The 20855-nt window shown below is 43.8% G+C and overlaps 1 protein-coding gene across 5 annotated transcripts in view; it reads left to right on the plus strand.

The window, feature by feature from the left end:
* The window catches only part of PPP2R3A (protein phosphatase 2 regulatory subunit B''alpha), a 295427-nt gene extending 291607 nt beyond the window's left edge, over positions 1 to 3820 (plus strand). For all 5 annotated transcript variants that reach the window (XM_077488675.1, XM_077488677.1, XM_077488678.1 and 2 more), the window contains one exon: positions 1 to 3820. This exon is cut by the window's left edge and continues 1974 nt beyond it. The gene's annotated coding sequence lies outside the window, so the exon portion shown is untranslated.
* Positions 3821 to 20855: the final 17035 nt, after the last annotated feature.

Here is a 20855-nt window from a genome sequence, read left to right on the forward strand (position 1 = left end):
GCGTTTAACCATTTTTGATCTATTGAAAAAAAAATGCTAATAAACGCTATTGCAAAAATGTTGAAAGGCTCACTGCAAAGCTACTGCCATTTTTATAACATTATTGTAACATCCAGTGTGCATGGAGCCTTAAAGCAGTTGCAGCAAATCATTTTTATTTTATTTTGGAACAAAGATTTTACGTAAAAGAATAAAAAGCTGACCTTTGTAAGCAAAAAATGGTTTGTCTCAACTTTTGAATGTCTACTTTGTCTGGACAGCATGATCGGTTAAAGGATGTTGAAAAATAACAGACTTACTGGCTGAATCACCAGGTGAAAATAAAGGAAAAAGTCTTGCAAAAAGCTAGCCACCTCATCTAAGAATTAGTAATTTGCAGTTTAATACAGTTTCAGGTTTAATACCGCTTTAGTTGCCCACTATAGCAAAAATATTGTACTCTGCATATGAATTTATTGTTTTCATTTTACATGCTTTTATTTATATATTTCTCCACTTTTACATGGATGCTGAGCTGTCTGACAAAGGCGACATTTACAGGGGTTGGGGCACATATACTGATAGGGTTACTTAAAACTGTCATATTTTATTTCTGGTTATCTAAAGAAAGAAACCTGCTGCTTAAAGAGGAAGTAAACCCTGATGGGTTTTTCTTTCTTTATTCCTCTCTGCAAAGTAAAGGCATAATGTACTAGTATGCATCTCATACTAGCACATTATGTGACACTTACCTGCAAAGGAAGCCCGCACCATCCTCGCCGCAGGCTGCATCCATCTTCACCTGTCTTCCTTCCAGGGGCCACAGACTCCGTCTCTGTGACTGGCCAGAGCCGCGTGACATCACTCACAAATATGCGTGTGGAAGCCGCCGGTCACAGGCTACCTTCAGAGCGCATGTGCCAATGACATCATCGCCACAGTAAACCGTGAATATTTCTTAAACGGCGCATGTTTAGGCGATATTTACAGTACCTATAGGTAAGCCTTATTCTACGTTTACCTATAAGTGCAAATGTTACAGGGAGATTTACAACCGCTTTAAGAGAGTGTTAGCTGGAGTTGGGCTTTCATTTGTCTTACTTGTGACCTATGCAATAATAAATATCTATCTAAGGCTACCCTGTCCAAAATACGACAATGCAGCAGTGACTTTACTGCAGCACAGTGTTGTCATCCTTTTACTGTATGTGGAAAAATAATAGATCTGCTGGCAGGATCAATAAGTAATGAAGCGATTACGTGGAAAAACAAACACTGTAGCATATGTCATCTTTTATTTGCCTATAGTAAGCGCTGTGCAAACTGTTGCCACTATACAAATCCTGTATAATAATAATAGTTCTACTTTAAGAAATCTCTCCAATGTAATAAAAACTTTACAGAGGCTGTCCAGATTGCATTTTAACAGGAAGTGATGGGGAATCACTACAGGGGGGGGGGGGGGGTGGAAACCGCAGTAAATACTTGATGTTTATCCCCTTCCCATTCTATCAATAACCTAAAAAAAAAAAAAATGGTGAACATCAACTTCAAAAATGTCCCTCCTATAAATATATACAATATATTTTATTTAAACCAAAATGCAAAAATAGAAACGTATAATATAGCAAGATGTAATATAAAATGTAAAATTTTGTTCGATACACCTAATATATAATGTTTGTATTTTGTCTATTTTTAGGATATCTTGATGTGATCTTTTATTTACTATGTAAACCAACCACATGCCAGCTGTAGATATAGTGTTAGGGCTTGTTCACACCACTTGTATTGGGCTGCATTGCCAGATGTACCCACTGCAATGTAAAGCTGAAACCCAATGTTTCCAATAGCACAGTGCACACCAATGCACTCTGTTGAGGTGCGCTGGATGAAAATTGAACTTGGTGAATTTAAATAGCGGCAATGCGCTATAAAATGTGCAAATGTGTGGCAGTGTGTAAGTAAAAAAAAAAAAGTATTAAAGCGGAGGCTCACACAAAAATTGAACCTCCACTTTACGGAACCCTCCCCCCTCCGGTGTCACATTTGGCATTTTTCAGGGGGAAGGGGAGTGCAGATACCTGTCTAAGACAGGTACTTGCACCCACTTCCGGGCATAGACTCCCATGGGAGTCTATGCCTCTTCCCATCCCGCTGCGCTGTCTGCTGGGACACACATGGGTTCCAGAGACAGCAGGGACCTTTCTGATTGCGCTGCGCAACTCGCGCATGAGCAGTAGGGAACCGGGATGTGAAGCCGCAAGACATTTCCTTTCCTGATACCCATACTGAAGATGGCGGAGGCAGCATCCGAGGACCGAAGGACGGTTCGGCCTCGGTTGCTGACATCGCTGGACCCCGGGACAGGTGAGTGTCTTTATTTTAAAAGTCAGCAGCTGCAGTATTTGTAGCTGCTGACTTTTAAATTTATTTTTTTCACGGTACTTCCCTCTTTAACACAATGGGTTTAAAATGAGCACATGTCAGTGCCCACTAAATGCAATGCAGGTGGCATGGATCCAGTTATTAGCTATCCAAGTCAGAGAATTGGAGTGTGAAGAATACAGTTTTTGTATATTTTCTTTTTCTTGTACATGAACTGGGCTTAGGCCTGTGCACAGCTAGTAATTTTGTAACCGCTAAAGCATTGCTATTACTATAAAATTAGTACAGGTTAGAAAGTGCCAAATGATCAATGTACTTCATGGGGATTTAACTGATATGCCTAAGCCTTGTGTGCATACATGTAAAGCATTCAATGTAGGGAGAGCCGAACTGTATGACCAATTGCTGCAAAAAGATGAATTTATGTGTACCTGTCACTAACTTACAATAGATATGACTTTTGTTGTGGCTGAATAGTCAGATGTCCAATCTTTGTCTGTAGAAGAGTGACTTGCTCTTCCTTGGCAATTATAATATCCCATAATGCTCAGCTAGCCTTGAATTGGTGAACTCATGGAATAACTAGGTGATATTTTGCCTCTTGTGGGTGATGGTGTACATGGGCACTTTAGCCACCTAAGCTCATTCTGTGTATAGAATGCAGTTGACAACACACAGTAAACCTCGTCTGCATTTAGACTGATGCCCACAGATGACACATCACCAGCGGCACAGGAGAGCTTTTCACTTACCTCTGAAGTCTACTGCCTTTGCTGGGCCCAAACACTGCAAAATCTTCCTTGCTAGGGAGTGATTCATTACAGACCGATAAGTGATCTGGGTACTAGTGAGCAGTCACCAGCAACCAGAATCGTCCCCTGTGACATCAATCTAAAAGTGAACAGTCAGAGCAAGCAATGAAGATTACTCTTAGTTTTGTATGTAGGGCTTCTTTAGCAATCACTTTGAATGCTCATCTCCCCACCCTGATTTTGTGCCTGTGGGGTTCAGTGCTCATCTGTTCACCAGCTCAGCTCTTCACAAACCACACAGATACAGAGAAGGTTCCCATGTACACAAACACTAAGGCACTTATCGGGCATTTCATGTCTTACATCTGCTCTGTGCTTTTTGCTATAGTCTGCCTTAAATTATATTTTAGTTGTTTTCATATATTTCTGACTTTGCCTTTCAAAGTGTCCTGCAAATGTGCCTTCACGCTTTCTGGAAAGGTATATAAATTTGGAGTTTTAATTTTGTAAGTAGTGTATATATTAAAGTGAAATGAGTGGTGCCCAAATGAAGCTTGTATGATGTGACTACAGTATTCCTGCTACTTATAACTGTCATTGTAACATAGTACTATCCCTGTACAGCCCTTCTTTGGTCATTGTGCAGAGATGTCGCAGAAGTCATATTGTGTCTCAATAAAGGACCAATAGTAAGACAGAAAGCAATTCAAATGGATATCATGTCACAGGCCAGTCAGTTTGTAAAATGCAATGGGTTGATATGAGATTTTTTTTAATATTGTGAAGCAAACACTTGTTAGAATACATTTTCCCAAAGCTCAACCCATTTGTTTTGAGCATACAGTGTACTGAATACAAAACCTAAGCAGCAGTTACCTTCAGCCAAATCACATGTCTGAGGTAGGTGAAAGCATATGCAAATGTTATATTTTCCTGTAGAAGGTGAGCTTATCCCTACCTCTCAAACCCAGTTATTCTTTTATTGTGATGTACAGGTCTGAAAATAGGGGCTTGGGTAATGGGCTTGAATTTTTTATTTTAGTCTTGAATGAAAAAGCACAATTTTTTTTTTTTTATTTTTTTTTTTATCCCCCATTACATTTGCTATTATACAGCTGTGTTTTGGCTGTTGCCAGATCACATATACAGTAAGTAAAAGTTTAATTATAAGTGAAAGCTGATAGGCTGGATCTGATTTTTATGTCTTTAATACTCCAACCCAAATGAGCGCTACCCAACCCCAATTTCTCACTTTTTTTCCTTAACCCCATAAGCTGTATGTGTATATATATATATATATATATGTATGTATGTATGTATGTATGTATGTATGTATGTATGTGTATATGTGTGTATGTGTGTATATATATATATAAAATTTAAACTATCAGCAACAATGGCATCTCCCCATAATGCCCAGAGAAAATGTAGAGACCCAGGGTCCTGCTATCTAATCAATAGTGTCTTTGAGGTGTAAAATAAATTGGTTCAATTCCATACATTATACAAAAAAATGTTTTTTCCGTCAAGAAAGAAAATTGATTGGTTTCCCATGAATACAGCGTTGATGGGGGGGATCCCCCCTGCTGTGCTGTTTTATTCTGACAGTAGGAGGTTTCCCCACTGTCATAATATAGTGATCACTGCCGGCAGCAAAAACACTCGACAGGCTGGTTTTACTGAAGTGGATCGATGGATGAACTTCAGTACAACCAGCCTGCCTATAGATGGATCAAAATGTGTTGGGTTCCTGCTGAACTGCTCAAATTTTGATCTGTATTTGGCCGGCCTTACCGAAAACTACAGTTTTGGGTGGACTGACCTTTCACCTGGGGCCCCTAGGGGAGAAGTTTATTGAGCCATTCTTTGCGCTGTAAAATAAAAATTTACAACACATCGAGCTGGTGGTTGGACACAAACTTCATAGCCAAACTTTGGTTGTGGAGCCCTTACAGTTTTACTAAACCCAGTAATATGAAAATAGTTCACCCCCCCCCCCCCCAGTGCCCACAGCTTATAAAAACAGTTCACCACCCCCCCCCCCCCCCCCCCCCACACCAGTGCCCACAGCTTATAAATCTTCTTTGTACTTTAAAATACTGCCAGTATATACTTTTTTGGCTGATCTAAATACCACAGTCACATGATAAACTGCAGGGTCTGCCCAAGTGCTAAGAGTTCAGGTAGGAGGAGAGTTCTACTAAGCCTGTGTCCTCATGCTGTTATGGGAGGAAGATCATCCATCAAGATGTGACATCCCACCCACTGTGTTCTTTTTTTAGTTACTGGGCATGGAGGAGGGAGGGACTGGGCTGTCATTTAGGATCTGTACTGTTGTGGGTTTAGTAACACTTTAACCCCTTGCCGACCAGCGCACGACTATATATGTTGACACAATGGCACGGCTTGGCAAATGGGCGTACAGGTACGTCCCCTTTTAAGAAGTGGCATTGTGGGCGCACACCCGTCACCGCAGACTCCGTATCAGCCAGGTGCCCACGATCGTGTCACGGAGCGGAAGAATGGGGAGATGCCTTTGTAAACAAGGCATTTCCCCGTTCTGTCTAGTGACATGACAGAGATCACTGCTCCCTGTCATGGGGAGCAATGATCGCTGTCATGTGAGTAGTAGCCCATCCCCCCTAAAGTTAGAATCACTCCCTAGGACACACTTAACACCTTGATTCCCCCCTAGTGTTTAACCCCTTCCCTGCCAGGTTCATTTACACAGTAATCGGTGGATTTTTATAACACTGATCACTGTATAAATTACTATGGTCCCAAAATAGTGGCAAAAGTGTCTGCCATAATGACGCAGTCACGATAAAAATCGTAGATCGCTGCCATTACTAATAAAAAAAAATAATAATAAAAATGCCATAAAACTATCCCCTATTTTGTAGACGCTATAACTTTTGCACAAACCAAACAATATACGCTTATTGCGTTTTTGTTTTTTTTGTTTTGTTTTTTTACCAAAATATGTAGAATACATATCGGCCTAAACTGAGGAAAAAATTTAGTTTTTTTTAAATATATTTTTGGGGGATATTTATAATAGTAAAAAATATTGCTTTTTTTCAAAATTGTTACTCTTTGTTTATAGTGCAAAAAATAAAAACCACAGAGGTGATCAAATACCACCAAAAGAAAGCTGTATTTGTGGGGAAAAAAGGACGTCAATTTTGTTTGGGTGCAAAGTCGTACAACCGCACAATTGTCAGTTAAAGTAAAGCAGTGCTGAATCGCAAAAAGTGGTCTGTTCAGGAAGAGGGTAAATCCTTTTGGGGCTGAAGTGGTTAAGATATCAGAAGCGGATGGATAAATCGGCTGAAACAATTGTTATGAGTGGACTCTTCCTGCAAGTAGCGCAAGATGTTGGCCATCCAAACTTAATGTGTGACAACAGAATTGGGCTTCACCATTATCAATTGAGCCACTGAACCTGCTGCAATCTTTAGCCGATAATGATGAAAGCATACGCTTGGTGCTCTAATTCTCTGCTCTCTTCTATTCTGGTAGTCCCAAGTGTGGCTTTAAATCTGAAGCTTCACATTTTGTTTTTTTCATACTTTTAGTTTATGGTTACTTGTAGTTATACGGTACAAGAACTCCATAAAGCAATAGACCATTTAATGATATGAATACATATGATTGCTTCCAGAATCCTTCCCCAGATGGGGCTTTAATAGCATATAGGTTTTACCACATCCTAAATTGATAGTTATGTTTTCGGTTAACAATATTCACACATAAGTTGTGCATATTGATTGAAATGTGTCTATTTGCCAAATGGGAGATTCTTCGAGTTTATCATTTCTTGTTGCCATAGGGCCCACTGGAGCTTATAAAGACCAGAAAAGGTAAACTGTTAAGAGTCATACTACACTAAAAGTTCATTGTGCTTTCCAGAATCCACAGACTTGGCTTGCTATTTCTTTTTTATTTAATTTTTTTACTCAGAGGTTTTATTGCACAGATTTGCTAAATTTTCAGCAAGGAAATTGCATAGAATTTAAATTCTACTAGCTTCTGGCAGGAGTTATCAGTGAGCTTCTATAAAGCTGGCCATAAACATATAAAAATTCGGGCAGTTCAGCAGGGTCCAGCTGAATTTCGATCAGTGTGTAACTGTGCATGCACGGCAGAAGTCAATCATTTTTAATTACTTCTATGGCTCCATGCACACTAGCATTTTTCATGTGCATGGAGCCTAACGAGGAGAATGTTGGAAATTTTTTCTCCATCAGAGACTACAGTTGCTGATCCCTGAAATCTAACAGCTATCGGGGTCCACAAAGGAAAGCCATTCCAGGAACAGAAAAAAATCCATAATATAATATAACGGTAGCACTGACGCACAAGAAAAGGATGCAAATAAACGGAGTGTTGGCTGTAGCAAGCAGATGTTTTCTAGTTTGCAATGGAACAACCGTACATTATTATGGCTGCTTTTTGCCCTCTCTTACCTTTTCTTCCAGTTCTAACACATCTGTCCCGCGTATTGTGCAGCATGACACTGAGGCGCTGTACCATGATGTTCTCTTGCAATAATAGGGGATCTGATGTATGAAGGTGTCTGAAGAAATCATTTCTCCCTTGCTGTACTGGTAAATCTGATTGCTTTGAGGAGACATTTTCTTAGAGTATCTATGATGATGATTTCCAGTGGTCAGGGGAGGCTTTTCCTCTTGCCTATACTTACCTCTGCTATAGCAAAGAGAAATATAGAAAGAGCCATACATGTGTCATCATCAGACTAAATGTAAAATGTAGGCTGGAAGAAAAGCAGATAACCGCATTACCGTATAACCAGATGTGTCCTATTGCTTACATATGATGTGGGCAATGCCACATGGGCAAGCTCTTGTATAGATAGATGTAAAGTTTCCATGTAATGCATCAGGTAAGGACCTTGGCGTGTACCATTCACAGAGAAATTTGGAGCGCATCTTAAACAGCTCATCGGTTGTTCAATTATTTTTGATTCACAGTATGCATTGTTGCTTGTTACTTGACCATTTGGCCTAGTTCCAAAAAAATCTTTAGCTGGCAACGGTAAAGCATCGTGGCATGTTTCAAACATATTTGATATATTTAAGGCACCCCCCTCCTCCAGTTTGGAGAGCTAAACCAATCTTGATGGTACTGCTAGCTGTAGCTTTAAACTAAACAAAAAGCTACAACCCATGCAAGCACAGGAAGAACATGCAAACTGAAGATCCTAGTGCAGTGATGGCGAACCTTGGCACCCCAGATGTTTTGGAACTACATTTCCCATGATGCTCAACTACACTGCCGAGTGCATGAGCATCATGGGAAATGTAGTTCCAAAACACCTGGAGTGCCAAGGTTTACCATCACTGCCCTAGTGCGACAAAGCAAGTGTGCTAACCAATAGACCACACATCATCTCCTGGTGCAGATTTTCAGTATTAATAAGGCGTACCGGTAGGTAAAATGAATATCTCCTAAACATGCATCGTTTAGGAAATATTCACCCTGACATCACTGGTGCATGCACTCTGAAGGTCCAGCATTGCCGAAAATTGTCATCGTGGCTCCGGCCAATCACATAGAGCGCATGAACCCGTAAGAAAGACAGGGGAACACGTCAGCCCTCTCAGCAGTGGCTTTACAGCGCTGGAGGGCTTTGTTCCAATGTGAGCATTTCATAATGTGCTAGTATGCGCTGCATACTAGCACATTATACCATTGCCTTGCAGGGTTTTTTTTCTCTTTATTTTTTGTTTTTTAACTTCCCCAGTTTACAACCACTTTAAGAACTCTACTCAGCAGCAGACTTTACACATAGATAAGGCAACGTGCCAACTGGGTAAAGCATACAGATATTATTCAAATACTGAACTAAGAAATCATACCAAAATAAAAACGACATGCAAATGTATTATTCATCCTTTAGCCAACTATGAAGGGCATTTTTAAATGCGATTATATATACTATATACAGTAAAACAATCTAACATATTTATTTAAATTAATTTTCCACAATTCCTTATTAGACTAAGAGTCAGCGTTTAGACACTTAATAAGTAATAATATGGCATAAGGCTGCCACTAATGTCACTAATTAAGGCACTAGGGGTTGTTCTTTCAGGCTTCATGCACACTGGGACTTTTTTAAATGCTGAAAAAACTGCTTAAAAAAATGTGCTTAAGCCATGTTTTAGTAAACATGTTTAGACGCATCATGGGCTTGGTCATTTATTTTATTGACCCCCGAAAATGTATTCTTGCCATTGAAATGGAAGGATGGTTAGAGGCAGAAAAAACCCTCAAACACCTGTAAAGCAAGCATTTTGGGCTCAAGTGTGCATGAGGCCACTAAGTAGACAGACGATACCAAAAAGCTGCAGCATTCTGGGATATGGCAGAGTTCAAATTACAGGATTGGCTGTACAATTTTTTTATTTTTTATTTTTTTGGTAGGCAAAAATTATACACATGAATTCAATTTGCTGACCTTGCTCTTTAAATGTATTAGTCAAGTACACAATCCACCTCGCCAAACTATGTAAGAGAAGAAGAAACAATAATTGCTGTCTTTTTGGTATAGCAACTAACATACACAGCCTGTGGAACCCCAGCCCTAAATGTCCTTTACTGTACCACTGCTCCCTACATAGCACAGGATTTTATATTGTTAATCTATGCAATCAGTTTCCCTAACACTGTAAATATGTGACAAACAACATTACTGAGAATGAGTGAATTGATTATGCCGCTAATGTTATGTATCTGTGTAATTTTAATGTTTGATATACATACATTTATATATATATATATATATATATATATATATATATATATATATATATCTTTTTTTTTTTTTTTTTTTTTTTTTGACTGTGTGTTTGGAAAAAGTCACTTGTGTTTGTGTGACTTAATTTGTGGTCTTATTTTCTGTGGGGCAAGATAGCCAAAGGCCAAAAATAAAATGATAAAGTATTAATGTATCCAATTTATATTTGATTTGTTCTGACTTATTGTGGGAACCTGAAGCCATGAAACTGATATTTGAGAAACGAGAAAGACTAGTGATTGACTAGTTTGATCTACCAGCATGGAGAATGCCCCTGAGACCCCATTTAAGTAGGTTACTGTGATGCGTAACTAGCAATAAACTTCTCAACCTTCACTATCGGCATCAATCAAAAAGAAAAAAAGTAAAGGGGAGCTCTTCTAAGAGTAGCCTTATCAGGTGATGCAAGGAATAGATATATTTTCCTCACCTGTTGATATACAAGTATAGTGTACTTTTTATCAGAGGTTACGTTGTATATAATCTTCCTCTTCCGCTACCAGGCTGCCTGTCACAGGCAGTGTATTGTATGTGCTCTGTATTGGTTTGTGTCTCCAGTATTGGCATATCACTATGATGGACAGACCCACCAACCAGGTGAAGGAGGGTTAGCAGAGACACAGGAGCTCAGTGGTGGTGACTCGTCACAAAGCCATGCTTTTTTGGCTTTAGGGGCTCCTTGCAACATATCAGAAAGCTCATGCGGACACCTAAAATCTGGTCCTGCATAGCAGCTATCTGAATCCTCCTTTTCTCCACCTGGCTTTGGAGGCATTACTTGGATCCTACTGGACTGGATGTGCAGGACTAGCCTGGACATTTAGACACTGGGCTCTTGCATAGTGGTGCTAGCTAGACCTGAGCATACTGGTGAAAATTAAGCAGACCAAAGATGAGTCAACCAGCATGTTTAACAGAAAAAAAAAATGACCCGGTTCCCCCATCCATACATTCAAGGGGGGGGGTCCTCCCAATTTTGTCTTTATATTCTGACAGTGGGGATATATTTCACAACATTCAGCCCCTCCCTTCCTGAGGTCACAGGTTTGGCTTCTGAGTAAGTCTGCAGTCCTGTCTGTCCTTCTGGAATCCTTCAGGCAACTGAGGAGTCTTCCGCCCATTTATGGGATTTAACATCCGCTGGAGCACCTTCATTCCCAGGATTACCATCTGATCCCACTGAACACATAGTTCCCTCCAAATTGGGGGGGCCCCGTCTTGCTTACGTTTTTTTTCTTTGGATTACTCTGGAAACCATCTATGTAACAGGGAGAGTTGTCTGATCCTTGTGGTAGGTAATGCTGAGTGTATTAGCCTTGCTTTAATGGTCCATTCAAAGGACATTGATTTGGAAACTGTCTCACCTCAACCAGTCTGCACTGAGGAAAAAGTTTGCGCACCTGGGTGGGCCTCAGAACGTAGGTGATGAGCAGAGAATATCACTGGAGAACCATGTTTGTCGCTGGAGGACCCTGTGCCTCATTGGATTGTCAGCAGGTGGAACATTCTAGCTTCCTGCTGCAGGAACTTGCTGATGGGGGGCACGGTATGTCAACAGGCTTGGGATTGGTACTCCCTCCTTGGCTGATGAACAGGCTCCCGAGCAAGCCACAAATCCGGTCCCTGCTTTTTTTTGTTTTGACTCCTGTTCCTTGCTGTATGGCTGTTGCCGATTTGCTGGACCTGGCGTGTAGTGGGGGAGTTCCTGCATTTCCTAGAATCCTGGCATAGATTGGGTTAGGCTGGGCTCACAGCATGCTTCTGCAAGCCCCATGGTCACCTAGGGTTGTCTGAGAGGAAGTTTTAGTTTTCAACCTTTGGTGTCTCATATGTCTGGGTCTGAGGCCTAATTTTCATAACTTCCTACCCTTTGGGGGAGTCTTCCTTGCATCCTTTATCATGTAAACTTTATGGGTTCAAACACGTGGACTCTTTAGGGGGCTCAGGGGTCTCTTCAAGTCCTTGTTGGCTATTGGGTTGTCCTAATACCATACATTATCTGATGTAACTCACTTAGCAAGGTTGGCTTTTTGGCTAGCAACAGTTTTATCCCATTGACCCTAAGGGTTAGGGATGTTTAGGCCTTGGGTCTTCGGATGTGGATCAGCTTCTTGTACTAGGTTCCTTCATGACCCGTTTTACACTGGGTTTTACCCTAGTGTTTTGTTCTGTTCATCAAATTAGGTTGTGGGTTCTTCCTTGCATGTTCAGTAGTTTGTTTTAGTTCCAACAGTTGTTGGTGGCTTCTGGATGATTGGCTTCTCCCTGGCTTATGCTATGTTTTCCCTTCTGTGTGGAATCATTCCCCCAGGCTGTGACCTCCTCCCTGGTCTGGAACATTGCGTTGTTACTCTGTGCCCCCCCCCCCCTTTGGTCATGCTTACAGGTTCCTCTCATCCATTAACATTCAGGCATTCATCTTTCTCTTGGCTTCCAGGATGCAGGCGGTCCCTGTCCTAATAAGGCCTGTTCGTGTTTTTTTTTTTTTTTTGCTGTGTGGCCTATGCCTCTGTTGGACTGCTTTTGAACATCCCATCTCTATTAGAGTTCCTGAAATGTTGAGAAAGAAAATTAGATTTTTGTACTTGACGTCAAATACATTTCATGGAGTTGAGGTAGACAGGGCCTGCCCCTCTGTTTTTGTTTAAGCCCTTATTACTGCTTTACCACAAAACTGAAGCATTTTGTGTAGAGAAGGGGCTATACTGGGGGCTAGCTTACAATTTTTCTGTTTGCCGGTCTCCAGCAGCAGCAGTATAACCTGACTGCTTCTGAATTCCTGTGTCCCTTACAAGAAAATGGGATGTTTATATACAGCTTACCTGTAAAATCCTTTTCTTGAGAGTACATCACGGGACACAGGAGCTTCATTACATAGTGGGTTATATAGGCACCTCTGGTGATTGGACACTGGTTAACCCCAATCAAGGAGAATTCCTCCCCTACATAACCCCTCCCATATGGGAGGCACCTCAGTTTTGTAGCAAAGCAATAAGAAACCACGTAAAACCCAAGAGGGGCGGGAGCCCTGTGTCCCGTGATGTACTCTCAAGAAAAGGATTTTACAGGTAAGCTGTATATAAAAATCCCATTTTCTTGATCATACATCAAGGGACACAGGAGCTTCATTACATAGTGGGATGTCCCAAAGCAATGCTCAGATTGAGGGGAGGGAGACACAGATCATAATTATAGACCGCCAGGGACCGGAGGACCTAAACTGCAGCCTGCAGTACACTGCGCCCGAAGGCGATATCCTCTTGCCCTCTGACATCCACCTGATATAATCTGGTGAATGTGTGGACCGATGACCAAGTTGCAGCCTTACAGATCTGAGCCAGGGAGGCCTGGTGATGCACTGCCCAAGAAGCACTTACAGCCCTAGTAGAGTGCGCTTTCACTTGAAAAGGAGGAATCTTCCCCTTTACACTATAGGCCTGAGAAATAACCTGTCTAATCCACCTTGAGAGAGTGGATTTTGACGCCGCCTGGCCCTTCCTAGGGCCTTCCGGCAAAATAAACAAGCAATCAGTTTTCCATATCTGAGAAGTTGCCCGAAGATATATACTAATTGCTCTAACCACATCCAAAGTGTGCAAAGATTCTTCTTCTGCGGACTGTGGGTCCGGAAAAAAGGATGGTAGAATTACGTCTTGATTCAAATGGAATCCCGAAACCACCTTAGGTAGAATGGACCTGTTGGGACACATGACCACCCGGTCCTTATGAATAATTAGATACGGCTCCTTGCTGGAAAGAGCTGCCAGCTCTGATACTCTTCTAGCCGTAGATATGGCTACCAAGAAGACCAGTTTTTTAGTCAGGAGAACTAATGAAGCCAGATGCAAAGGTTCAAATGGTTGCCCCTGAAAAGCCGAGAGAACCAAATTCAGATCCCATGGGCATACCGGAGGTTTGACTGGCGGTCTTATCCGCATGGCCCCCTGGATGAAAGCCCGCACCAGGGAATGCGATGCAAGTGGCTTCTGAAAAAATACTGACCGGGCCGAAATCTGCACCTTGATAGTGCTTATGGCCAAATTCATTTCTAGGCCTGACTGGAGAAAGGCCAAGATCCTGCTAATGACATACTTTCTAGGATGCCATTTCCTGAGTTCACACCAGGAAACATATGCCCTCCAGATTTTGTAATAAATAAGCCTGGAGGCCGGCTTTCTGGCATTGACCAGAGTAGAAAGGACTAGCCCCGAAAGGCCACGGTCTCTCAGAATGTGGGTCTCAGCAGCCAAACCGTCAAATTCAGACTGCGTAAAGCAGGATGGTAAATTGGACCCTGTGAGAGCAGATCTGTCCGGAGAGGGAGGATCCATGGCCTGCCTACTGCCAACTTCATAATCTCTGCGTACCACGGTCGCCTGGGCCAAGCCGGGGCCACCAAAAGGACCGATTTTTGTCTCCCTCTTGACTCTTCCCAGGAACGGCGACAGAAGCGGGCTCGGGGGGGGAAGGCATAGATCAAATTGTACTGATCCCAGGGAACTGTCAGAGCATCTGACCCCTGAGCAAGTGTATCTCTTGTCCTTGACACAAAATTGTCCAGTTTCCTGTTGAGCCTGGATGCAAACAGATCTACGTCTGGAGTACCCCACCTGTGACATATGTTCCGAAACACGTCGGGGTGCAGAGCCCATTCTCCTGGGCACAACTGTTGGCGGCTCAGAAAATCCGCCTGCCAATTTTCCACTACTGGAATGAAGACTGCAGAAAGACACGGAACATGCTTTTCTGCCCAGACAAGTATGCGATTCACCTCTTTTTGGGCCACCAGACTCCTGGTACCGCCCTGGTGATTGATATAGGCCACTGCTGTGGCATTGTCGGACTGAACCCGAACAGGGAGACCTCGTAGTCTGTAAGACCACTTTACGAGAGCCATAGAAATTGCTTGGATCTCCAGGACATTTATGGGCAATAGCTTCTCGATCGCAGACCATTTCCCCTGCGAGCATGTCTCCTCCAACACTGCTCCCCAGCCTGTCAGGCTCGCGTCTGTCGTGATAATCTTCCATGGAAGAGGAAGAAAAGTTTTGTCCTTCAGCAAATTCTTGGTTTGTAACCACCAGATGAGACTCCTGCGTGTCCCTGGGGATAGACTCATAGGAAGATCCAAGGATTGGGGCTTCCTGTTCCAAGCCGCAAGGATGCATCTTTGCAGAGGCCTTGAGTGGAACTGGGCGAATGGGAAGGCCTCGAAGGAGGCGACCATTTTCCCTAACAGTCTCATGCACAACCGAATGGGGGAAGATCTTCTGCCCAGAATTAGGCGCACCAGATCCCCAATGGCCAAGGCCTTTGGTCTTGGAAAAAACACCTTGTCCTGAGTGGTGTCGATGATCATACCCAGGTATTCCAACCTGGTGGCAGGCTGTAGGGATGACTTTTCTAGGTTTATGATCCAACCTAGGCGTTCCAGGTGTTCTAGCGTTCTGGTGACGCTGTGGTTCAGTTCTGTTTTCTCTATGAGAAGCAAATCGTCTAGATAAGCCATGACGGCTATACCCTGAGCTCTTAGGTTTGCCAAGAGAGGGTCCAGAATCTTTGTGAAGACTCGAGGGGCCGTAGCAAGCCCGAACGGCAAGGCCACAAATTGAAAATGGCGCCGCTCTACCCCGAACCTTAGAAATTTTTGGTGTGCTGGAAAAATTGGCACATGGAGATATCCATCCTTGACATCTATTGATGCCATAAACTCTCCCCCTTGCAGGGAGGAGATCACAGTGCGGATTGACTGCATTCGGAAGGACCGGATTCGTAAAAACCGGTTCAGATCCATCAGATCTAGGATAGGTCTGACACTTCCATTTGGCTTTGGAACGGTGAAGAGATTTGAGTAAAACCCTGAACCCTGTTCTTTCGGGTCCACTTCTACTATCACCCCCTGGGATAGTAAGTGATCTAAGGCCAGAAATGGCAGTTTTTGCTTTACTGGATCCCTGGGGATCCTTGACCTTAGAAAGCGAGAAGGTGGAATCTCCTGAAACTCTAGCCTGTAGCCCAGAGATACCGAAGAGATCACCCACTTGTCTCGAATCTCTTCCCGCCAGGCTCCTGCAAACTGCAGGAGCCTTCCCCCCCACTCGGCCGAGCGGGGGCGCCCCTTCACAAGGAAGCTTTTGGGCTCTGCTTGGCAGGCTTTCGTCCCCAAGTCTTTTTCTGCCCCTGGGCCCGGCCCTGAGCCTTTCCTGTAGAGGAGGGTTGAGAAGGCCGTCGCCACTGCTTAGAGCTTGATGCTCCGGGAGAGAGAGCACGCCTGAATGAAGGACGCTTGCTCCTTTTGACTGGAAGGAGAGTAGATTTACCCCCTGAAATTTTTTGGACGAATTTATCTAATTCTTCTCCAAACAAACGTTCCCCTTTAAACGGGAACCCAATCAAATGCTTTTTGCATGACAGCTCAGCTGCCCAATTCTTTAGCCATAGGGCCCTTCGCATGTGTACCAACATGAGGGACAAACGTGATGCTTGTTGGACAGAATCCAAAATCGCATCAATCATGAAACACAGAATTTGAGGTATTTCTGCATAATTCTCTACTTCCTCACTGGGAAGGAGGCCAAGCATCTGCTTAACCTGTTCCTTGAGGAACTGGCACAACCCCACGGCTGCGACTGTAGGTTGCACTACAGCGCTAGCCATGGAAAAGGAGGCTTTTAATAAGGTTTCCAGCTTCTTATCAGTTGATAAAGGACAAGTCAGGTTTTTATTCACGCAAGAAACAGCCGCATCAACAGATGGGACCCCCCACTTCTTGGTGAAACTTTCCTCCAGAGGATAATGCATAGAAAACCTTTTAGGAGGAGCAAACAGTTTATCGGGATGTCCCCAATCCTCATACAACAATTCATCCATTAAGGGATGAATTGGAAAGGAATAGGCAGTCTGTGAGGCTTTCCTGACTCCCAGGGAAGAAACAGAGGACGTAGCGACTTCAGCAGCAGGCATTCTGAATGTGGTACGCACCAATTCAGTATAATACTGCACCTGTTTTCTGAGCGCCTGGGAGGAGGGAACTCTCTCCTCTTCCTCTGAATCGTCCGACTGATCCTTGTCCCAAGACAGGGATCTCTCCTCATTTTCAGAAGAATCATCTGAGAGAGGAATTTCAGCAGAGGGAAGGGATCTACCCCTTTTCCTGCTATCTTTCAGGGAAGCAGAAATAAAATTCATTATTCTCCCTTCAAAACCCTTCAATGTAGCCCTAAGGGAGTCCTCAGTGACATAAACCGGGGCTGGGACATTAGGAGAGGCTGCAAAACCTGACAGGGGCACTGACTCGTCTTGAGAGGCTGGCTCCAGTCTTGCAGGGGGGGATGGTAACTTACAGGCACTTTTAGAACCCCTAGACCTAGTGATTTACCAGTGCCTTTGCTACCTCCCCCTGAGACCCTCTTACGAGGAGACATAGTCCTAAGCTACAAAGCAGAGGTACTAGTACAAGTGCAATCACTGTTGTGCTTAAAGTCTCACAATAAATATATATGCTTAAACTGCACAACCTGATGCTGAGTAGGTGTCTAAGGTTTGCCTGGATCCAATCCCCTCGGATGCTTACTGCCCACAGCTCCTGTGTCTCTCACTTACAGTCCCCTGACGCTCTGGGCTTTTTAAATCTGCCGCCTGCGCAGTACAGCGCCGTGCACACTGATGTGCACGGCTCACAACCACACTCCCCCCTCCTCCATTAGGCCGGGAACACACCCGGCGCGCGTGCACGAGGACCGCGGGATCCAGGGGGGGAAAGGAGAACTCCACCGGAGCTGCGTGGAACCCCCAGACTACGTGGGACCCCTGTTTTACTTTGATGTGGCAGGGACTGCAGTGGAGACGTGAGACAGCTGGAGAACCAGGCTTCACTGAGCGTGTGTACTGAAAGGCATGTAAGTATGCATCAGGCTGCTCTTACTCCCTCTAGTGGTGGAAACCAGGTAAGATACAACTACTCAAAATGAAGAAATCCATCATATCATTATATATATATAGGATTAACTTCCCTTACCTGTCCTCGCCGCAGGAATTGCTGAAACAGACAAATTCCAGCCTTCACCTATCACGGCGGGCAGTGTTAGCCAACCTTCAGGTTTATCTGGGGCTCTTTCTCGGAAGAGCCTCCTACCTGGACCATGTAAAAGACTCTGCCAGAAACTTTCGTGCGCTCTGTTTAAACAGTACACCAAGTCTGGTTTTCCCAGAGCCCAGTCTTCCAATAGGAGAGGACTTACAGGCCAAACCTCGTTTCTTCGGCTGATGAGGCCTGGGTACCATACCATCTTGGGAGTCAAATATCGGCCCGAGGTATGGATCCGGTTTGTTGTAGCCCTTAGGTCCCCGCAGGGACCTGCACAGAGCTAAAGTTTTACGTGACCAACCACCATAGACACTGGCGAAAAAACTGAGGTGCCTCCCATATGGGAGGGGTTATATAGGGGAGGAATTCTCCTTAATTGGGGTTAACCAGTATCCAATCACCAGAGGTGCCTATATAACCCACTATGTAATGAAGCTCCTGTGTCCCGTGATGTATGATCAAGAAATAGATTTTATTGTAACTGCATAAATCTGAATATTCTTTACATGTTATGCTTATTGAGTTTAGAGCACAATCGAGAATTAGATGACATCAAATTTTCTGCTTTCAGCTTTGCGGGTTCCAGTGTCACCTGTCTGCTCAGTGAAGAAGAGTGAATAGTGTGATGTTGATTTATTGTCCATGGAGTAGACAGGTGACGCAGAATAAAGGAAAGCTAAAATAAAGAAATGGTGATGTGATATCTTACTGGCTATGCAATGTGATCAGAGTTCATAAATCACACACTCCCAGAAAAGAATACTGCACTGCAAGGGTTAATTGCTTGGTATTTGTAGGGTATAGTAAAACAGTTCCTTTAACTTACCTGATTCCTTGCTTTGGCAATCTCCTCTGCCCCAAGTTTAAGTCTGTGGGTGGAGCTTTAGCATCATCACATACCTAACATACAGGGACATAAACCCTGTAGGGTACGCTGAGGAAGCTTGGAGTGTGACCAGAGGCAGTCACAGCTTACAGACTAACCAGGGGGACTAATCGCAGAGCTGGAGTAAGGTAATTGTTTACACCTTCATTCCGCTGCCCCTAGACTTACTGAACGTTTAACGCTTTATTTTCCTGGAGTTGGGCTTTAACAGACTTAAAGAGGAAGTAAACCCTGATGGGTTTACTTCCTCTTTCATTCCCTGCAAAGGTAAAGCATAATGGACTACTATGCATCACATAGTAGTCCATTATGTGTCACTTACCTGACACAGGAGCCAGCGAAGTCACCGCTGTCCCCTGTAGTCCGGTGCATCCATCTTCTCGGTGGGTCTCGCTGCTCCGCCACTGTCAATCGGCGAAGCCGCGATGACGTCACTACTGCGCATGTGCACGGGAGCCACCACTCACGGCATATCGTCGTTGACCGCGGCACGCTCACTGCGCCTGTGCGCCATAGACAGCGGTGCCTGTCTTTCGGCAAATATCTCCTTAATCTAGGCTTACCTGTAGGTCAAAGTTGGTTGTAAGGGTTTACAACCACTTTAAATTGGTCATAGATAGATTCAGTAGGCACCTGCCGAGATTTGATTCATCTATGGGCAGGCTCAATGTTCTGAAATCTATCCATTGATTTGAATTCAGTACAACCAGCCAGTTGTGTTTTTGGCATGTGATTACCATCAGTGGCTATAGCTGCCAGCATTAATCCTTGTGTTCTGCCGCAAATCGCAATGCACTTTGTGAATCAATTTTGGGGCATTAACATACACACCCACAGTGGTTCACATGACCGTTATGCAATTTGGATGCGGTGCAGAATCAGCACAGAATTTGCTGTGAACTTGCAGCGCACAATTGTGAACCTACACTTAATCTGGTTGAAATAAGTCCATCTAGTTCAACTAATAAAAGGGAGGGAAAAAATATATAAAATCCTACATACCAGAGGTGTCCGAACTTTTTTCAAAGAGGGCCAGATTTGATGATGTGAACATGCATGAGGGCCAACGATTTTGCCTTACATTCTTTGAACCATTAAAATTGTGTCTTTGTCCGAGCACCTAGGCACTACCCATGTGTGGTGAAGAGATCAGCTTGGGTGTTATTTGGATATACCATATTTATCGGAGTATAACATGCACCTTCACTTAAGGAGGGAAATTTCAGGGAAAAAAAATTTACATTTTAAGTAAAGAACTGTGAAGCAAACTAAGGGTCAGTGCCCATCTGCAGCCTCACAAGTGCCATGAATGCAGCCCCACCACTGCCATGAATGCATAGTTACATAGTGAAGGGGCCGAAAAAAGACAAGTCCAACTGCCATGTACCTGAAGGGAGACTGAAATGACAAGGTCAGCCTCTCTTGTATCTCCAGTCCTGGTCCTGCTGGGAGTGGAACAGAGGAACCAGAGGGACAGCAGCAACACGAGTGCCTGCAGTTGTAGACTCGGAAAATTGTAGCAGAGGATGCGACTTCGGGAGAGCAGGAAAACCGGAAGGCAGTCCTGCACACAGGATCCACTGGGGTAGAAGAGGCATTCCGCTTGAACAGTGGCACTGGAACATCAGACAATGTAGAGTTCCTGGCAGACTTACAGCAAGAAGTAGCAGCGGTCACAAGACCATATTTGTAAACACCCAGGTGGTGGTAAGGAGCCAAGCAGGAAGCTGGAGCAGGGTTTGGTGACAGGCGGGCAGCAAGGTGCAAGGCAGCAGGTCAGAAGCAGGGTCTCAAGAATAGTCGGGTTCAGTAGCAGGCAGGCAGCGGGGTACAAGACAGCAGACAGGAGCAGGGTCAAATGGGAAGCCAGGATCAGGAACCAGTAATCAACACAAAGGCAGAGTCAAGGCAAGCCAGGATCAGCAATGGATGTCCGCCAAA

Source organism: Lithobates pipiens, unplaced genomic scaffold, assembly GCF_037356315.1.
Source record: "Lithobates pipiens isolate NorthernLeopardFrog02 unplaced genomic scaffold, aLitPip1_a1.2 Scaffold_18, whole genome shotgun sequence".
In the NCBI taxonomy this organism is placed as follows: domain Eukaryota; kingdom Metazoa; phylum Chordata; class Amphibia; order Anura; family Ranidae; genus Lithobates; species Lithobates pipiens.